The sequence below is a fragment of the Rhipicephalus sanguineus genome, chromosome 5 (genome assembly GCF_013339695.2).
Source record: "Rhipicephalus sanguineus isolate Rsan-2018 chromosome 5, BIME_Rsan_1.4, whole genome shotgun sequence".
Taxonomy (NCBI): Eukaryota; Metazoa; Arthropoda; class Arachnida; order Ixodida; family Ixodidae; genus Rhipicephalus; species Rhipicephalus sanguineus.
Genome location: NC_051180.1, coordinates 205,334,128 through 205,350,941, shown reverse-complemented (window position 1 = coordinate 205,350,941; position 16,814 = coordinate 205,334,128). Strand labels below are relative to the sequence as shown.

Genomic DNA, 16,814 nt, shown 5'->3' with positions numbered 1-16,814 from the left:
AGTTATTTGATAAAAACTTGACAGTCCTGTTTTGCCGAAGCATGCAACGTGGTGATATCTTGTCTATCTGTGCGCAGATTCTGTGTTTTTTGTTGGTCTTCTGCGCAATACTTCTGTATATATTGCACATCCTAGCAAGAAACCAGCGGTTGCAATTTCAGCGGTCTCGTCTATCCTTCCTTCACCGTCCCATGTCGAGCGCTGTTTGTTCCTGTCTTAATACTACACACACATGCGCAAAGCACACATTATGTAAAACGGTCCAGGAAACCTGAAAGGTTAGGTACACAAACCCAAGTTTGCAGCAATGCAAACTCAGGAACAGGGTCAAGTGTCTTCAATCCACCATCAGCGCGCTCTCTCCTCTCTTCTATCCTCTCGTGCCGTTTGCGTTGTTAAACACTCTTGATAATGTTGTGCCGACACACCAAATCCTACTGTCTCTTAAGTCTTCGCAACATTGCCCAAACGCACATACGCTGACAAACACACAAACACACACACCCACACGCGCGCGCGCGCGCGCTTTCACAATGAAAATCCCCACGGTCCCTTATGCATTTGACAAGACGCCTGGCAGGCTTTTTCTCATGGAGGAAGGAAAAAGAAAGGAGGGAGCATTACGTCACGCGATTGAAGCCCACCCTATCGACTCAACACGTCATCAAAACGTCAGAGCGCGCGGTAGGTTTGAGTACTACCGGTGCAGTTCTCTTTTTGAACGTCCTCCGTGAGCAACCGGTCTGCGCCGAACGAGCGCGCTTCGATTAAAAGCTACCGGGCGCCATACCCAAAGTCTCGGCAAATCTCATTTCTTGCGTGATCTTGACGCAAAAGGCCACGTGATGGGCCGACACTGCTGGCTTCAAAACGAGTTGGCTTGCCAAGGCTGGCTGCGTGACGTAATGCTGCCTCCTTTCTTTTTCTTTCCTCCGTGCTTTTTCTTCTCAGTCTATTGTATTGACTCCGGCCAAAAGCTTTCAACACCCAACGTGGACTGGAAGCTTTCTGAAACTCACGTCTTTGCGGTGAGGCCGTGCTCGGCCCACCTTTGACCAAGCGACGGCGTCATGCGATGACGTCTTCACGTGACGACGTCATCATGTTACGTGACGATGGCGTCATGGCGAAGTCACAAATTTGGTGAGCTGTTACGTCACAGGGTGATGTCGTCACATGATCATTTTTAACATGATAGTGTTTTATGCCGGTGTCCACCAGGACTTTCATTGCGTATTTCCGTCACGGAAGCACACGTCAGAAAAGTGAACGCCACCAGATGGCAAAGAAAAAAAAGACTATAGGGAAAAGTTCCGTTAACAGGAGTCGAACCCATGACCTCTCGCTCCACGACGATGGCTGGCGGGCGTTTAGACCTCTGGGCTACCTCCAAACACATTACGGAGACAACATGAACGCGCCTTTTACCTTTCACACTATCCTCTCACAGTGCTCTTGGATGGATGGATGGATGGATGGATGGATGGATGGATGGATGGATGGATGGATGGATGGATGGATGATATGAGCGTCCCCTTTATAACGGGGTGGTGACATCTCTGCCACGGGGCTCGAAACAGAAAAACACAAGAAAGCGCGCCGTTGCGACGACCGTCCCATTCAGCGCGTTTCCAATACAAGTTTCTTTCGTCAATGCTTTAACACACCGTGAGGTGGCAGCTTTAGCCCAAGCCTCGCTCATAGCATCCATCGATATCGAAAAATATCTCTCCGACGCTCGCCTCGCTGTCGCACCGCATTCCCCGCTCGCCCTGTGAGAAGTAACGGCCTGGGCACAGGGAAGACACGACGCGCCTAGCGTTTCTTTTCGCAGTTCACTACGCTTTAAAGGAGTGCATATCGAGTATCAGTGTTTATTATGCGCTTGTTGATGCCATCTTTACGCGGGATTCACCATATTAGGGGTCCAGGTATATCTTAAGAACTTCAGCTACCGCAAGGATTAAATCATGATCATGGGCGTTAGTCGTCGGTACGGAGAAGTGCCACTAGGCGTCAACGTGAGTGCGATGCGTCCACATCACGCCATGCTATATCTGCGAAACAGAAGACATTGTACAAGCTCTCATATACCAATGCACTATAAACAATAAACTACTTCTGTGACGACACGTTTCACATTCGTGTTATACAGATTCCTATACGGAGGGATCACCCTTTTTTTTTTTGCATCGCTGGTGTCGGCGCCGACGCTGACCGTTACTTCTAACGTGTGATGAGGTATCTAAGCCTTTTCCTTTTAAATATATGAGTCAAATAAATGCCATGTACCGGTGATACAAAAAAAACATGGTTGATCCCTCCGTCATAGGAATCGGAATAACGCGAAAGTAAAACGTGCCATTATAGAAGTAACTGAATGTTTACTGTAGATTAATATAAGAGAGTTTGCACACTGTATATCGATGTCTGACAGCTACAGCGCCGTTTAACGTGGATGCACCTACTTTGATGCTTGGTGGTACATCTCCATGCCGACGACTAACGTCCATGTTCAATGATTAAACAAACCCTTGTGGTAGCTGTAGTAGTTCACGGTGAAAGCATTATCAGAGAACGAGTTGTGATAGCCAGAAGAGCGTCGCAAATTGGACGCAGAATTTGGTCGCCATCCTGCGGCATGTTAAAATGTGATTGAACACCACGGCCGCACTAGAGGGAAACGGAAAGCGCGTCGTGCCGCCCCGGTAGCCCGGCCGCAATCTTTCTCGGGGCGAGCGCGTCGGCGGGGAACGCGGTGTTACAGCCAGGTGAGGTAGGCGCGCGTCTCAGAGCTATTTTTGGCTTGATTAGCGTGATGCTATGAGCGAGGCCGACGCTTTTACGACGCTTGCGTTAAGGTCTCCACCTCGCGGTGTGTTAAGGCATTGACAAAATTGCACTTCTATTGAAAACGCGCCGAATGGGACGAACGTGTAACGCGTTGCAGGTACCAATCTTGGAAGCCACATTAATGACGAAATATTCTACTTTGCCGCTCTCAGAGGGCACCACCACCCCGCCGACCGGGAGAGTGGTAGATATAAAAGGTGCGTTTGTAAAGCCTCCAGAGTCTGTGACCGTGGTGCAGTGGATAGCGGGCCAGGCATCTGTTGTTGAGGACCGAGCGGTCGTGGGTTCGATGCCCGTTGACGGAACATTTTTTTCTTTGCCATCTGATCGTGTACATTTTTTCGACGTCATTTCTGTGACGGAAATACCTCACTGAAGTCTTGGTGGACCCCGGCATAAAACACTTTCGTGTTAAAAAATTTACCTGAACTCACGAACTACGAGAATGAATTTCATGCGAAGCAGATAGCGAGTAACAGCATATGCCAGATTCTTTCATTGTATTAAGCGTCGCGAGATGGTTTAACGTGTTCGTCTAAATTGTGTAGGCCGCATATCGTACGCTTACCACGCACGCCGACTACACTAGCGTGTAAACCGCAGGTTATGCGAAGCAGTCGAGCTCTGAGAAAGGGGGGCAGGAAAAAGAGACACACAGGACAGGCGCTCAGCCCAATGTAGCAAAAATGTGGCTTAGCAATGCATGTGTTTTCGCAAGTTGGTTCATACTTGATGCGAAACAAACGAGCGCTAAGAAGAGGAGACACAAACAATAGGCACACACGACAGGCGCTCAGCCCAATGTAGGAGAAACGCGCCTTAGCAAGACATGTGTTTGGGCAAGTTGGTTCATATTCCATGCGAAACAAACGAGCGCTAAGAAAGGGGGACACAAACAATATGTACACAAGATAGGTTCTCAGTCCAATGTAGGAGAAACGCGGCTTAGCAAGGCAGGTGTTCGGGAAAGTGGGCTCATACTTGATGCGAAACAAACCAGCGCTAAGGAAGGGGGGCACAAATAAGAGGCACACAAGACAGGTGCTCAGTCCAATGTAGGAGAAACGCGGCTTAGAAAGACATGGGTTTGGGAAAGTTGGTTCATACTTGCTACGAAAAAAACTAGCGCTACGAAAGGGGGACACAAAGAAGAGGCACACAAGACAGGCGCTCAGCGCAATGTAGGAGAAATGAGGCGTAGAAAGAGATGGGTTTGGGCAAGTCGGTTCATACTTGATGCGAAATAAACGAACGCTTAGAAAGGGGAACACAAATAAGAGGCACACAGGACAAGCGCTGAGCCCAATGCAGGAGAAATGTGGCTTTGCAAGACATTTGTTTGGGCAAGTTGGTTCATACTTGATGCGAAAGAAACGAGCCCTAAGAAAGGGGGACACAAACAAGAGGCACAAAGGAGAAGCGCTGAGCACAATGTAGGAGAAATGTGGCTTAGCAAGATATCTGTTTGGGCAAGTTGGTTCATACTTGATGCGAAAGAAACGAGCGCTAAGAAAGGGGGACACAAACAAGAGGCACAAAGGAGAAGCGCTGAGCACAATGTAGGAGAAATGTGGCTTAGCAAGATATCTGTTTGGGAAAGTTGGTTCATACTTGATGCGAATGAAACGAGCGCTAAGAATGGGGGACACAAACAAGAGGCACAAAGGAGAAGCGCTGAGCACAATGTAGGAGAAATGTGGCTTAGCAAGATATCTGTTTGGGCAAGTTGGTTCATACTTGATGCGAAAGAAACGAGCGCTAAGAAAGGGGGACACAAACAAGAGGCACAAAGGAGAAGTGCTGAGCACAATGTAAAAGAAATGTGGCTTAGCAAGATATCTGTTTGGGCAAGTCGGTTCACACTTGATGCGAAATAAACGAACGCTTAGAAAGGGGAACACAAATAAGAGGCACACAGGACAAGCGCTGAGCCCAATGTAGGAGAAATGTGGCTTTGCAAGACATTTGTTTGGGCAAGCTGGTTCATACTTAATGCGAAAGAAACGAGCCCTAAGAAAGGGGGACACAAACAAGATGCACAAAGGAGAAGCGCTGAGCACAATGTAGGAGAAATGTGGCGTAGCAAGATATCTGTTTGGGCAAGTTGGTTCATACTTGATGCGAATGAAACGAGCGCTAAGAATGGGGGACACAAACAAGAGGCACAAAGGAGAAGCGCTGAGCACAATGTAGGAGAAATGTGGCTCAGCAAGGTATCTGTTTGGGCAAGTTGGTTCATACTTGATGCGAAAGAAACGAGCGCTAAGAAAGGGGGACACAAACAAGAGGCACAAAGGAGAAGCGCTGAGCACAATGTAAAAGAAATGTGGCTTAGCAAGATATCTGTTTGGGCAAGTCGGTTCATACTTGATGCGAAATAAACGAACGCTTAGAAAGGGGAACACAAATAAGAGGCACACAGGACAAGCGCTGAGCCCAATGTAGGAGAAATGTGGCTTTGCAAGACATTTGTTTGGGCAAGTTGGTTCATACTTGATGCGAAAGAAACGAGCCCTAAGAAAGGGGGACACAAACAAGAGGCACAAAGGAGAAGCGCTGAGCACAATGTAGGAGAAATGTGGCTTAGCAAGATATCTGTTTGGGCAAGTTGGTTTATACTTGATGCAAAAGAAACCAGCGCTAAGAAAGGGGGACACAAACCAGAGGCACAAAGGAGAAGCGCTGAGCATAATGTAGGAGAAATGTGGCTTAGCAAGATATCTGTTTGGGCAAGTTGGTTCAAACTTGATGCGAATGAAACGAGCGCTAAGAATGGGGGACACAAACAAGAGGCACAAAGGAGAAGCGCTGAGCACAATGTAGGAGAAATGTGGCTTAGCAAGATATCTGTTTGGGCAAGTTGGTTCATACTTGATGCCAAAGAAACGAGCGCTAAGAAAGGGGGACACAAACAAGAGGCACAAAGGAGAAGCGCTGAGCACAATCTAAAAGAAATGTGGCTTAGCAAGATATCTGTTTGGCAAGTTGGTTCATACTTGATGCGAAAGAAACGAGCGCTAAGAAAGGGGGACACAAACAAGAGGCACAAAGGAGAAGCGCTGAGCACAATGTAGGAGAAATGTGGCTTAGCAAGACATTTGTTTGGGCAAGTTGGTTCATGCCTGATGCGAAAGAAACGAGCGCTAAGAAAGGGGGACACAAACGAGAGGCACACAGGACAAGCGCTGAGCACAATGTAGGAGAAATGTGGCTTAGCAAGATATCTGTTTGGGCAAGTTGGTTTATACTTGATGCAAAAGAAACCAGCGCTAAGAAAGGGGGACACAAACAAGAGGCACAAAGGAGAAGCGCTGAGCACAATGTAGGAGAAATGTGGCTTAGCAAGATATCTGTTTGGGCAAGTTGGTTCATACTTGATGCCAAAGAAACGAGCGCTAAGAAAGGGGGACACAAACAAGAGGCACAAAGGAGAAGCGCTGAGCACAATCTAAAAGAAATGTGGCTTAGCAAGATATCTGTTTGGCAAGTTGGTTCATACTTGATGCGAAAGAAACGAGCGCTAAGAAAGGGGGACACAAACAAGAGGCACAAAGGAGAAGCGCTGAGCACAATGTAGGAGAAATGTGGCTTAGCAAGACATTTGTTTGGGCAAGTTGGTTCATGCCTGATGCGAAAGAAACGAGCGCTAAGAAAGGGGGACACAAACGAGAGGCACACAGGACAAGCGCTGAGCACAATGTAGAAGAAATGTGGCTTAGCAAGATATCTGTTTGGGCAAGTTGGTTCATACTTGATGCGATAGAAACGAGCGCTAAGAAAGGGGGGTACAAACAAGAGGCAAAAAGGAGAAGCGCTGAGCACAATGTAGGAGAAATGTGGCTTAGCAAGACATTTGGTTGGGTAAGATGGTTCATACTTGATGCTAAACAAGCTAGCGCTACGGAACGGGGACACAACCAACTTCAGCTTTCTTGTCTCCCTTCTAGTCTGGCCGTGTTTCTCATGGTTCGAGCGGGGAACGCGGTGTGATGGCCAAGTGAGCGTCGCAGAGCTATTTTTTAGACGCGAAGCAGCTTATGGCGGAGTTCAATCTGGTGGTGGTGTTCAGCGTGACCACCCTTACTGCGCATGCCCCCTCTCCACGTCCTTCCCCCCTCTCGCCCCCCCCGCCCTGTCGCGCGCCTCATTCTCTCCTGCGCAATTCCGCGATGAGCGCCAGCGTATGCGATTCCCCTCCCCTTCTCTCTCCTCTCCTACGCTCTCCCTCTCGCGCGCCTGTCGACCGCGTTCCGCGCTCGCCCTGTGAGAATTAACGGCAAGGCTAGCGGGAAGAAACGACCCACGTAGCGTTCCTCTTCACGCTCCACGACGCTTTTAATGGATGGATGCAGCTTATGGCGCGGATTTCGCCCGAGCATAAGAATCTGGCGAGCCAGCTCCTAAAAAAATTACACCATTTTTCGCTCAAGCGAACCATCTCCTTGCTGCTGCGCATCCACACATGGTTCCCTTTAGCGGGAGATGGTGCAATTTTTTAAATATCGACGGATGCCATTAGCGATGGATTGAATAATGAATGAATGCTATGAGCGTCCCCTTTATAACTGGCTGGTGACAAGTGTGCTGCGAGGCTCGACAAAAAAAAGAATATTTTAGATGCGAAGTATCTTATGGCGGAGTTCAATCCGGTGGTGGTGGTGTGCGGCGTGACCACCCTTACTGCGCATGCGCATACCTTCTCCACTCACCTCCTCTCCACTCCACCTCACCATTCCTCCTGTCCTCTTCCCCTTTCCCCTCTCCACTTCTTCCCTTTTCCTCTCTTTTTTGTTTATTTTGGCGTACTATCTGTACTTCAAATAAATCGATCTTACTACCAGTGTCGGAACGGAACGAAAACCGAAAACGAAAAACGAAAAAAACGATATTTTTGACCGGAACGAAAACGTAACCGAAACTTTATCGATTATTTCGTTCCGGAGCGAAACCGAAATTTTTTCAATCGTTTTTCGGTTCACGAGAAAACTTCGCAATCCGGAACAACTAACCATATGCAATGTGAGCATATATCTGAATACAGTATTAGTGCGTACCTCAGGCAGGAATTCCAAAGCAAATATACGTTCAAATCGTGCGAAAAACGAAAACTGTGGCAACCAGATATATTTATATTAACGCAAGTGGGCTTTTGCGTGCCTGTCACGCAGGCCAAAGTGAAGAGGGCGTTGTCCGCGCTGAAGTTTGTTACAGTTAAAGCTGTTATGAGACCACAACAGCTGATTTTGGCGCCATCGTTGTCCGCCGCCGCCAGTGTCTGTGACCACTATCGCGTTATATAAAATTAAATGAGAAACAAATTTCTAGGATCGGATGGGAGTTTAACCCGCGCCCTCTGCGTGGCAGTCGGGTCTTCCACCACAGTGCCACGCTAGTGCTTGTAACTCCTTCGGAAAAATACTCTATACAGGCGTCATGTCGGGCAGTGAATCGTATTAACATATGTAATATAACGTGGCAGAAGAGCAAAATAACAACCAGTCATCACACAATGCTAATAGCGCAAAGAGTGTGTAGTTTAATGCTTGCCGCCAGTGTTGCGGAGTTGTCCCACCAGAATTGGAATGACTCCGGAATCATTCCACATTTTCGCGACCCCGGGAACGAAATGGGGACAACGCTTGAAGGAATGGAATGGGAATGGAATTACGTCTTTTTCCGAAAATAGAGCACGTTTTGGTCTACGTGCTGTTTTTGAAACTTCAAACATTAGTAAGTCAGAGCCTCGAAATTAACAATAAAGCAGCATTGCTAAAATGACTTGGCTGATTACAAGCACGGTACATTTATAAGCAACGCGCCTGCTACAAACCGATGCATAAGTTAGTGTACAAACAAATGCATTATCCCAGCAGATATCGAAGGGAGAAACAAATTACCCCTGCGCGCTGGTTCCCATTGATACCCCCACACGAAAGTGGCGAATACTCTATGCACAGCCTGATCTTTATCTCACGAGCAGTTTAGTACCTCACACACGCAAATAACCTTTGCTACAAGGAAGGCATTGCATACCTGCGCACAGGCTAGCACAGAAAGTTCTCCTCACCCCATCCATTATTGCGAGGCGCGCTTGACAAGCGTGAGTGCTGACGAGCAGTGCGGCCCAGTGTTCCGTATTCGATGCAAAGGCACAAGGTGCCCGAGCGGTGCACTGTTCCAATTAATACCAGCAGATCTACAGGGTTTATGTGAAGTACAGAGTTTTGTTCCCCATTAAAGAAATCTTAGTTTCTCCATATTCACGACCGCTCTAGACGTGCGACAAAACTGCGTAGTCTTCTTGAATACTACTTTTGTCAGCATAAAAATACGCTATGTCGTCATTTTAGCATTAACACATTTAAGCTTAAACAATATTAAAACACCACCGTTCGTTCGAACATGCTCACCACGCAAATACTATAAGTAGCGGGAGAACTGTCCCTATGGGAATTAGTAGGATGGTTGTACTGCACGAGATATGCCGCCAAGCTACTATCCCTCGACCTTGGTAACGTGTTTTCGTACTTTTGCAGTTCTTAATGCATCTGATGGCATCACCTCTATGGGGCGTTCATTCTTAACTCGATAAAACTATCAAGATTCCTTTCCTACGTTGAGGAATTACAGGAATGGAACTGAACTGCCCGGCCATTCCCGGAGTGGGAATGGGCTAAGTTTTTTCATTCCGAGGAATTGAAAGGAATGGAATTGCGGCAAGTTCTAATTCCCTGGAATGGAATTGGAATGTAATGGAGGCGCCCATTCCGCAACACTGCTTCCCACCCACTGCAAATTGCTCAGCCGTAATTCTTCATCATCATCAGCCACAGCACAAAGTGCACATATTGTCTTACAGATGTGTAGCGGGTACCACGATTCTCCGAATAATGACGAAAAATGGCCTAGCGGGAACTTCGTTACTTCAGAAAAATTGCGATGATTTATGGCGTAGTGTGTACATTGCATGTGTACTTGTATTAGTTGCCTCAAGAGACTCTACAACGGGCTCTACAAAGTACGCTCTTCCAGCTTTCGCTGTGACTGTGATGCGTGTTCCGCGCAGGCCTGGCGATCTTTTTATCAGAACAGCGGTCTCGCACATCAGAGAGTGCTCTCAATGACGTGCTGCTTCTGAGATCGTGCTCACTCCCTTGACACAAAGTATTGAGCCCACTAAACAAATTCATGTTCGTCTTTTGAGAAAATAAATACTACGACTTTGAAATTAATACTGGTTCGTGCTGGTTGGTAGGAACTCGTGGTACAGTTACTTCCGCTCCTCTGAACAACGTGTTTCGCCCTTGTCCCGCTTTCTAAAAAGGAGGGCAAGTAACTGCATCACAAATCCAATGTTTTTTTATGATTACCTTAACTTCAAATTTTTGCATACAAAAAAAAACGTTACGAACCGTTACGGAACATATTTTTTCGTTCCGGAACACAAACGGAACGGAACTTTTTGCGGCGGAACGAAACTAAAACCGAAACGAAAAACATTTCGTTCCGACACCCTGCTTACTACAGAAAAAAAACCTTCATTCTCAGCTCAGTTCTCTGCCATTTACGGCAGAATGTCCTTATTTTTTCCAATATTTATTTTTGTCCTTTCTATCTCATTTTCTGCCACCAATAATCTAACCGTGCCTTACATACTTCACTTATTTCAATCGCGGGTATTTTCAGCTTTCCATTGTTGTCGTTAAAACGCATGGCTTCATGTAGACTCGTGCCCAAACGAACACCTGGGAGGACATCTCCAGATTGAGTCAGAACATGCTCCGCCGTTTCCTTATCTTACCCACAGCATATCCATTGTCTTCTTTACTGGATGTCGCTTTATAACTACGCGTTCTAAGGCAACCCGATCTCGCTTCACACAGGAAAGCGATTCCCATTGAATTATCTTAAAATGCTGTTATGATCGGACTTCACGGCTTGGCGCCGCTGGATCGTCGGAATGGTATGGCGGCATTAGCCCTGCTTTCTTCGACCTCAGTGTTCCCCGAAACGCACCAGATGGGGCGACATGTGTGCACTTGTGTCCTCAGCGCTTCAAGACTGTCACTTCCCTCTTCAATCGCCTGGGACACGCTTGGCTGAATTTCACGCTTTTATGACCTGAAGATGAACTATTTGAAGTCCAGGCTGCTCGGAGGAGGCAGTCGCTGGCCGGCAGCTGGCCGTCACCTGCGCCGGCGACGCATCGAGGCAAGGAGGGACTTGCAACTAACAGCACACCTGACGTCACGGCCAATTTAATGTGCGCCGCAGTAATCCGTTCATTGTGTGTATGGTTCCTTTGGGGCATGGTGAACCGACTACGAGCTGGTCGTCCGCTGCGCCGTCGGCGCTACCGAGGCAAGGAACGACTGCACCTGACAGCACACCTGACAACGCAGCCTGTTCCCGGGCATGGTCCGTCGTCCAGGTGCACCGCCTCTCTCTTTCCTGGAGTGCGAAGGAGGCGGTGCTTACTTTTCGTTTAGTGGGTGGAGACGAAGACAAGGTGTTTGATTGGACTGGCCTGGACTTGATTGTTTCCTCCAGCAGGGAATCCTGGGAAGGCCCAGGCTTTATAACGCGAGCGTCGGAACGCTCCAAGCATGCTGCGACAGTCTACTAGAAGCCACCACGAGGGGCTTCTACACGCTACCAAGTCATCATGTAAATAAACGTTCCTGTTATCAGCTCCGGCTCCTGAGCTCTACTTTTCCCTGAGGCCAGGCTGCTCCCCAGTCCTATGGGCAGACCGCCGACTACATCAATGCCTCCCTGCTTATTTCATTTTTACCCTTTCGGTAGTTACTCAAAGCTGGTTCTTTTCTCCATAGCTGCCGTCCAGTAAATCCTCTCCGCATCTCTGACTTTTCGCTAAACCATTTCTGCTGACATCTTGCTTGCACTACCAGCCGTATATTTACTAGTGAGCCTCATAGTTCTTTTTCTCCACTGTGTGTCCACGCTCTTCCTATACAAGTAACGGAACACCTCTGCCCATCTACGGTCCTTCATATTCCTTAGCCTTTCTTGGAACCTGATTTTGCTCTAAACTTCCCTCGCCTTATAAGCTGCCCATCCCATATCGCCCTTTACAGCCTCATTTGTCGTCTTCCCGTGAGCCCCCAACGCGAGGCATCCCAGATTTACATCCATACCCGATTGGACGTCTGACCTCATGCACGCCACTGAGTTCCCAAAAGTAAACCCCGGAACCATTGTACCTTTCCACAGACCTCGAAGCACCTCGTACCTATTGTATCCCCACAACGCCCTGTGCTTCATTATGGCAGCATTCCTCTTTCCTTTTGCTGCTGAGGCTTTTTGCTGTACCTCCATGTATCAATAATTCTCATTTACCCATACTCCAAGGTGCCTCTATTCGCTTACCCTCGGTATTTCTTGACCTTGTATTGACGCCACCTGATCATAGGGATCACTGAATACGCTGAATCCACAGTTCGTTACACTTAATCCTATTCCAAGAGCTTCACCTTTCCTTCCGCATATATCCGCCAGCCGCTGTATATCATCTCGAGAAGCGAGAAAAGCTGGGACGGTTCGTTCATGTTTAGGTGCGAGGAAACCTGCGACACTCAAAAACAACGAAGACGAAGGCACATTCAAGCACACACCATCGCCGGACTCACAGCCAATTTACGTATATTTATACACCTCATCCAGCGGACGCACGCACGCTACAACATGAAGCCTATCAGGTTTCTCGCCTTTCCGCCCGTATCTCAGCCGGTGGAGAGCTCAATTCTGCCTGCAAAACCAGTCACAGAACTTTGTTCACGAAGTGCAGCGTGGTGGTAGTTTATTCCATTGCCACGACTTGTAGGCAAGTTCATATGGGCAGACCGGACAGTGCATAAATGAACGCCCCAATGACGTGAACAGCGCGTGAAAAACACAAGGACGAATAACCGACGAGGACCAGGAATAGGAATAACGACGAGGACCAACTAGCCCGGTCACACAGGGAGCAACTTAGCGGTGCATGTGAATGATTGTAACGGTTGCGAGCCTTTGTTTCGCCAGACCTGCATTCTAACTTGTTTGGGGCAGCGCTAAGGAACACATGTACAAAGACACATAGTAGACGCCACGGGAGCTGACTTAGAACTGAACTTTATTGCCTCTACCAGCGCATTTATATGTGCCATATCGCTCGTTGTGAGAGCCACGTTTTCCCAGAACTAACAAGCAGCGATAAACAACAATGACAATAAAGTGCAGTTGTAAGTCAGCGCCCGTGGCGTCTGCTATGTGTCTTTGTTCATGTGTTCCTTAGCGCTGCCCCAAACAAGTTCGACGATGAACCAGCTGGCCCAAACCAAAGTTTTGCTGCATTCTAAGGGAGGAGAAAATCAAAGATTGAACGCGAACTGCTTGAGGCGTACCATATCAAAAAGACTGGACACGTTTGTATTAACGAACCTTCTGTGCATATTACAGAAAAAGAATGGCTGTTTCTTTCAGGGTGTGGCTGATTAGCGGGTGGATGATAGGCTTCATATTGTAGCGTGCGCGGGATGAGGTGTATGAATATACGTGGATGCGTCAATAAATTGGTTGTAAGTCCAGCGATGGTATGTGCATGAATGTGCCTTCTTCTTCGTCCCTGTTTTTGAGTTTCGCCGGTATCCTCGCATCTTAACACATAATCTCGACTGTCCGAAAACAAGACGATATTCTCCACATAAAATAAACCTGGAAGCTTCTGCTCAATCATCGCGCCGCCCTGTTTGTGTGACAGATTAAAACCAATGTTGCTACCTTCTAGCGCTTTTTCCATACTCACCATGCACAGCATGAATAACAGCGGGGACAAAGGATATTCCTGTCTCAGCCCCTTGCTAATCTTAACGTTCTATTTGCTACTCATTGCTTCTCATTCTATGGAAACAGTATTTTCCCTGTATATCTCCCTCAAAAGCTGCACACAGTCGTCGGCTATCGTCATTCCTTTCAATATATCCCACAAAACTTCCTGATTAGCGTTGTCGTATGTCTCACTGACGTCTAGAAAAGCCACGTACAAGGACCTGTTTTCTATTTTAGATATTTCTACACACTGAGTTAGAACAAGCAGGTTATCGTCTAACCGCCTGTCGACTCGAAATGTATTCTAAGTTACTACGAAAAACTGCGCAAAATAAACAGGGACAAGTGAGACACACGCACAAGCGCAGACTAGCAACTGGAAGTTTATTGAAGGAAACACAAAAATATAAGTAACAAGAAAAAATTCGGCAGATACCACGTACCGTGGGAGTCGATGTTATGCGAAGCATGCCGCGGGTAGGTGACTGTGGCGTAACTTTTTTTACTGAACGACAAGTTACAAAATGGCGCTAAAGATTTGTATAAATTTTATACGCACACATATATATGTTGAGGAGCCGCATATGTCTTATATAAGCAGTTGTTTACGGTTGGGTAACGCTGCGAATGGCAACGTGGGTATTACCTACACCAGAAGCAGTAAGCTGATATGTAGTGCTTATACGTGTCCCGAGAACGCACACACGTTTCACGAACCCGTGTACATGTGTGCAGGAACTTCTTGACAGTTCTTGAACAAGGGCATCATCACCGTGATCAGTGAGCACCAACAGCTGGTAATGAGTTGTTATAGGATCCGTTCGTAATCGTGATGACGAGGAGTCCATGTGTAGTGAAGTATGTGGTATAGTAAAGCTGTTGGAATTCGTGGATGCCTCGGTCATTTTGTCGACAAATTGTCTGTCGACAGAACCGGCGACATGTCGGAACCTGAAGCCACCCTTCGCGTTGGTGAGGTATAGGCCGTCGAGGCTCGTAGGCCTGGATAGTGCTACGTAGACCAACATCAGTGGATGGTGTTTGTTGTATGTTGTATTCGTAGACTACCTGGGCGCATATGGCCTAAGTAGCCTAGTCTACAAAGCGGTTGTCAATCAATCTGGCATCATCCTCGGTCAGCATGAGGCCATCGCCCAGCCTCCTAAGAAATGAAGAGGACACAGCGTCGTTCTGGTGGACGAAGTGCACTTTACGGTGTGGTGATGTGGATATCATATGTAACCTTCGTTAATGTATTCCTCCGGGGTCGAGCAATGCTTCAATATAGCTTGCTAAATCATAGGAATACAAACGTAATGTTTATTAGACTGCTATAAAAGCGGAGCCAACACTGGAACTACAGACACTAATCTGATATGACACCTGTATCGTAGGAGTACACATCGTAGGAGTATCATGTAGCGTTTATTGCTTTCTTGCAAAATTACATAGTCAGCACCACAACCACAATTGGCGTTGCACTGATATTACGCCTGCGTAGGCTGCTTTTTCAAACCAGTTTACAGACCTGGCGTGGCTCAGTGGTAGAATACCTGATTGCCACGCAGAATGCTTGGGTTCGATTCCTGCTAGGATCCTAATTTTCATTCTTTCCATTCGTTGAGTCAATGCTGCCGATGTTGGTTTTCCTTAACGCTCTAACATTTAAGTTAGCACTCTCTGTTCTCGCCGTTGCTGGGTAGATATAAACTGTCAATCACCTGTGGCGCATACCCGTACACCGCAGCCCGTGGTAAACGGGTATGTGCCACACGTGTCTAGTGGAAAGGGCTTGACGACGTACGCGACAATTTTTTAACGTTATTCATATCATGACCCGGCAATCATATTCGTCAAATCCTCTTAACTTCCTATGCAAATTTTGGTCTACACCAAGTTAAGGAGGCGATCATGAGAGCACCCAGACGTAGGCGGCTAGATAGATAGATAGATAGATAGATAGATATATAGATAGATAGATACGTAGATAGAAACGCTCGAAGTGCCACAGGTTCGCTAAGAAATGCTTCGCATTTAAAATCACGTGAACGATTAGAGGTTGGCGGTTACATAATCTATCTCTAGTTTATGTAACGTAAGCGAAGGCCTTGCAACACACATGCTGCCATACTTGTGGATGTAGAATGCCTCAGCCACTTCTCGCGCTGTCCTATCTTTATGCCTTGACAACACCTTTGTTTCATGCAACAACGGGTGACATTTGCAAACTTTGCAATGCAAGCACAGATTTGATGAAGGCTGCGCTTTCAGCGAAGCCCTGTGATCCATTAGACGATTGTTCACACACCTCCCGGTTTGCCCGATGTAGCATTTTCCGCAAGACAAGGGGATGTGATAGACAACACCCTTGCCGCATGCAACTAACGCCTCCCGATGTTTAACTTCACATTCATTCATAGGAAAGTCGAAGGCAAAGGAAAAAAGTGGAATGAATGTGAAGTTAAACATCGGGAGGCGTTAGTTGCATGCGGCAAGGGTGTTGTCTATCACATCCCCTTGTCTTGCGGAAAATGCTACATCGGGCAAACCGGGAGGTGTGTGAACAATCGTCTAATGGATCACAGGGCTTCGCTGAAAGCGCAGCCTTCATCAAATCTGTGCTTGCATTGCAAAGTTTGCAAATGTCACCCGTTGTTGCATGAAACAAAGGTGTTGTCAAGGCATAAAGATAGGACAGCGCGAGAAGTGGCTGAGGCATTCTACATCCACAAGTATGGCAGCATGTGTGTTGCAAGGCCTTCGCTTACGTTACATAAACTAGAGATAGATTATCTAACCGCCAACCTCTAATCGTTCACGTGATTTTTCTTGTTACTTATATTTTTTGTGTTTCCTTCAATAAACTTCCAGTTGCTAGTCTGCGCTTGTGCGTGTGTCTCACTTGTCCCTGTTTATTTTGCGCAGTTTTTCGTAGTAATGGAGTACCAACTCGCCCAACACTCAGTCCTTTTAAAGTATTCTAAGTTCTCCCAAGATATTGTTATGTTCTGCCCATGTTTCTATTTTCATTTTTAATGCTTGCATCGCCAGCCTGTATAGTACCGATGTAATGGCTAGTGGTATATAGAGCGAAGCTTGTCCTTTTCTCCGTTGCTTTTATAGATTAAGGT

At 47.1% G+C, this 16,814-nt stretch overlaps 1 protein-coding gene across 1 annotated transcript in view; it reads right to left on the bottom strand.

Moving 5' to 3' along the window:
- Positions 1-16,814, bottom strand: part of LOC119394579 (collagen alpha-1(II) chain) — a gene marked incomplete in the record, with an annotated part of 1,710,759 nt that overhangs the window by 463,404 nt on the left and 1,230,541 nt on the right.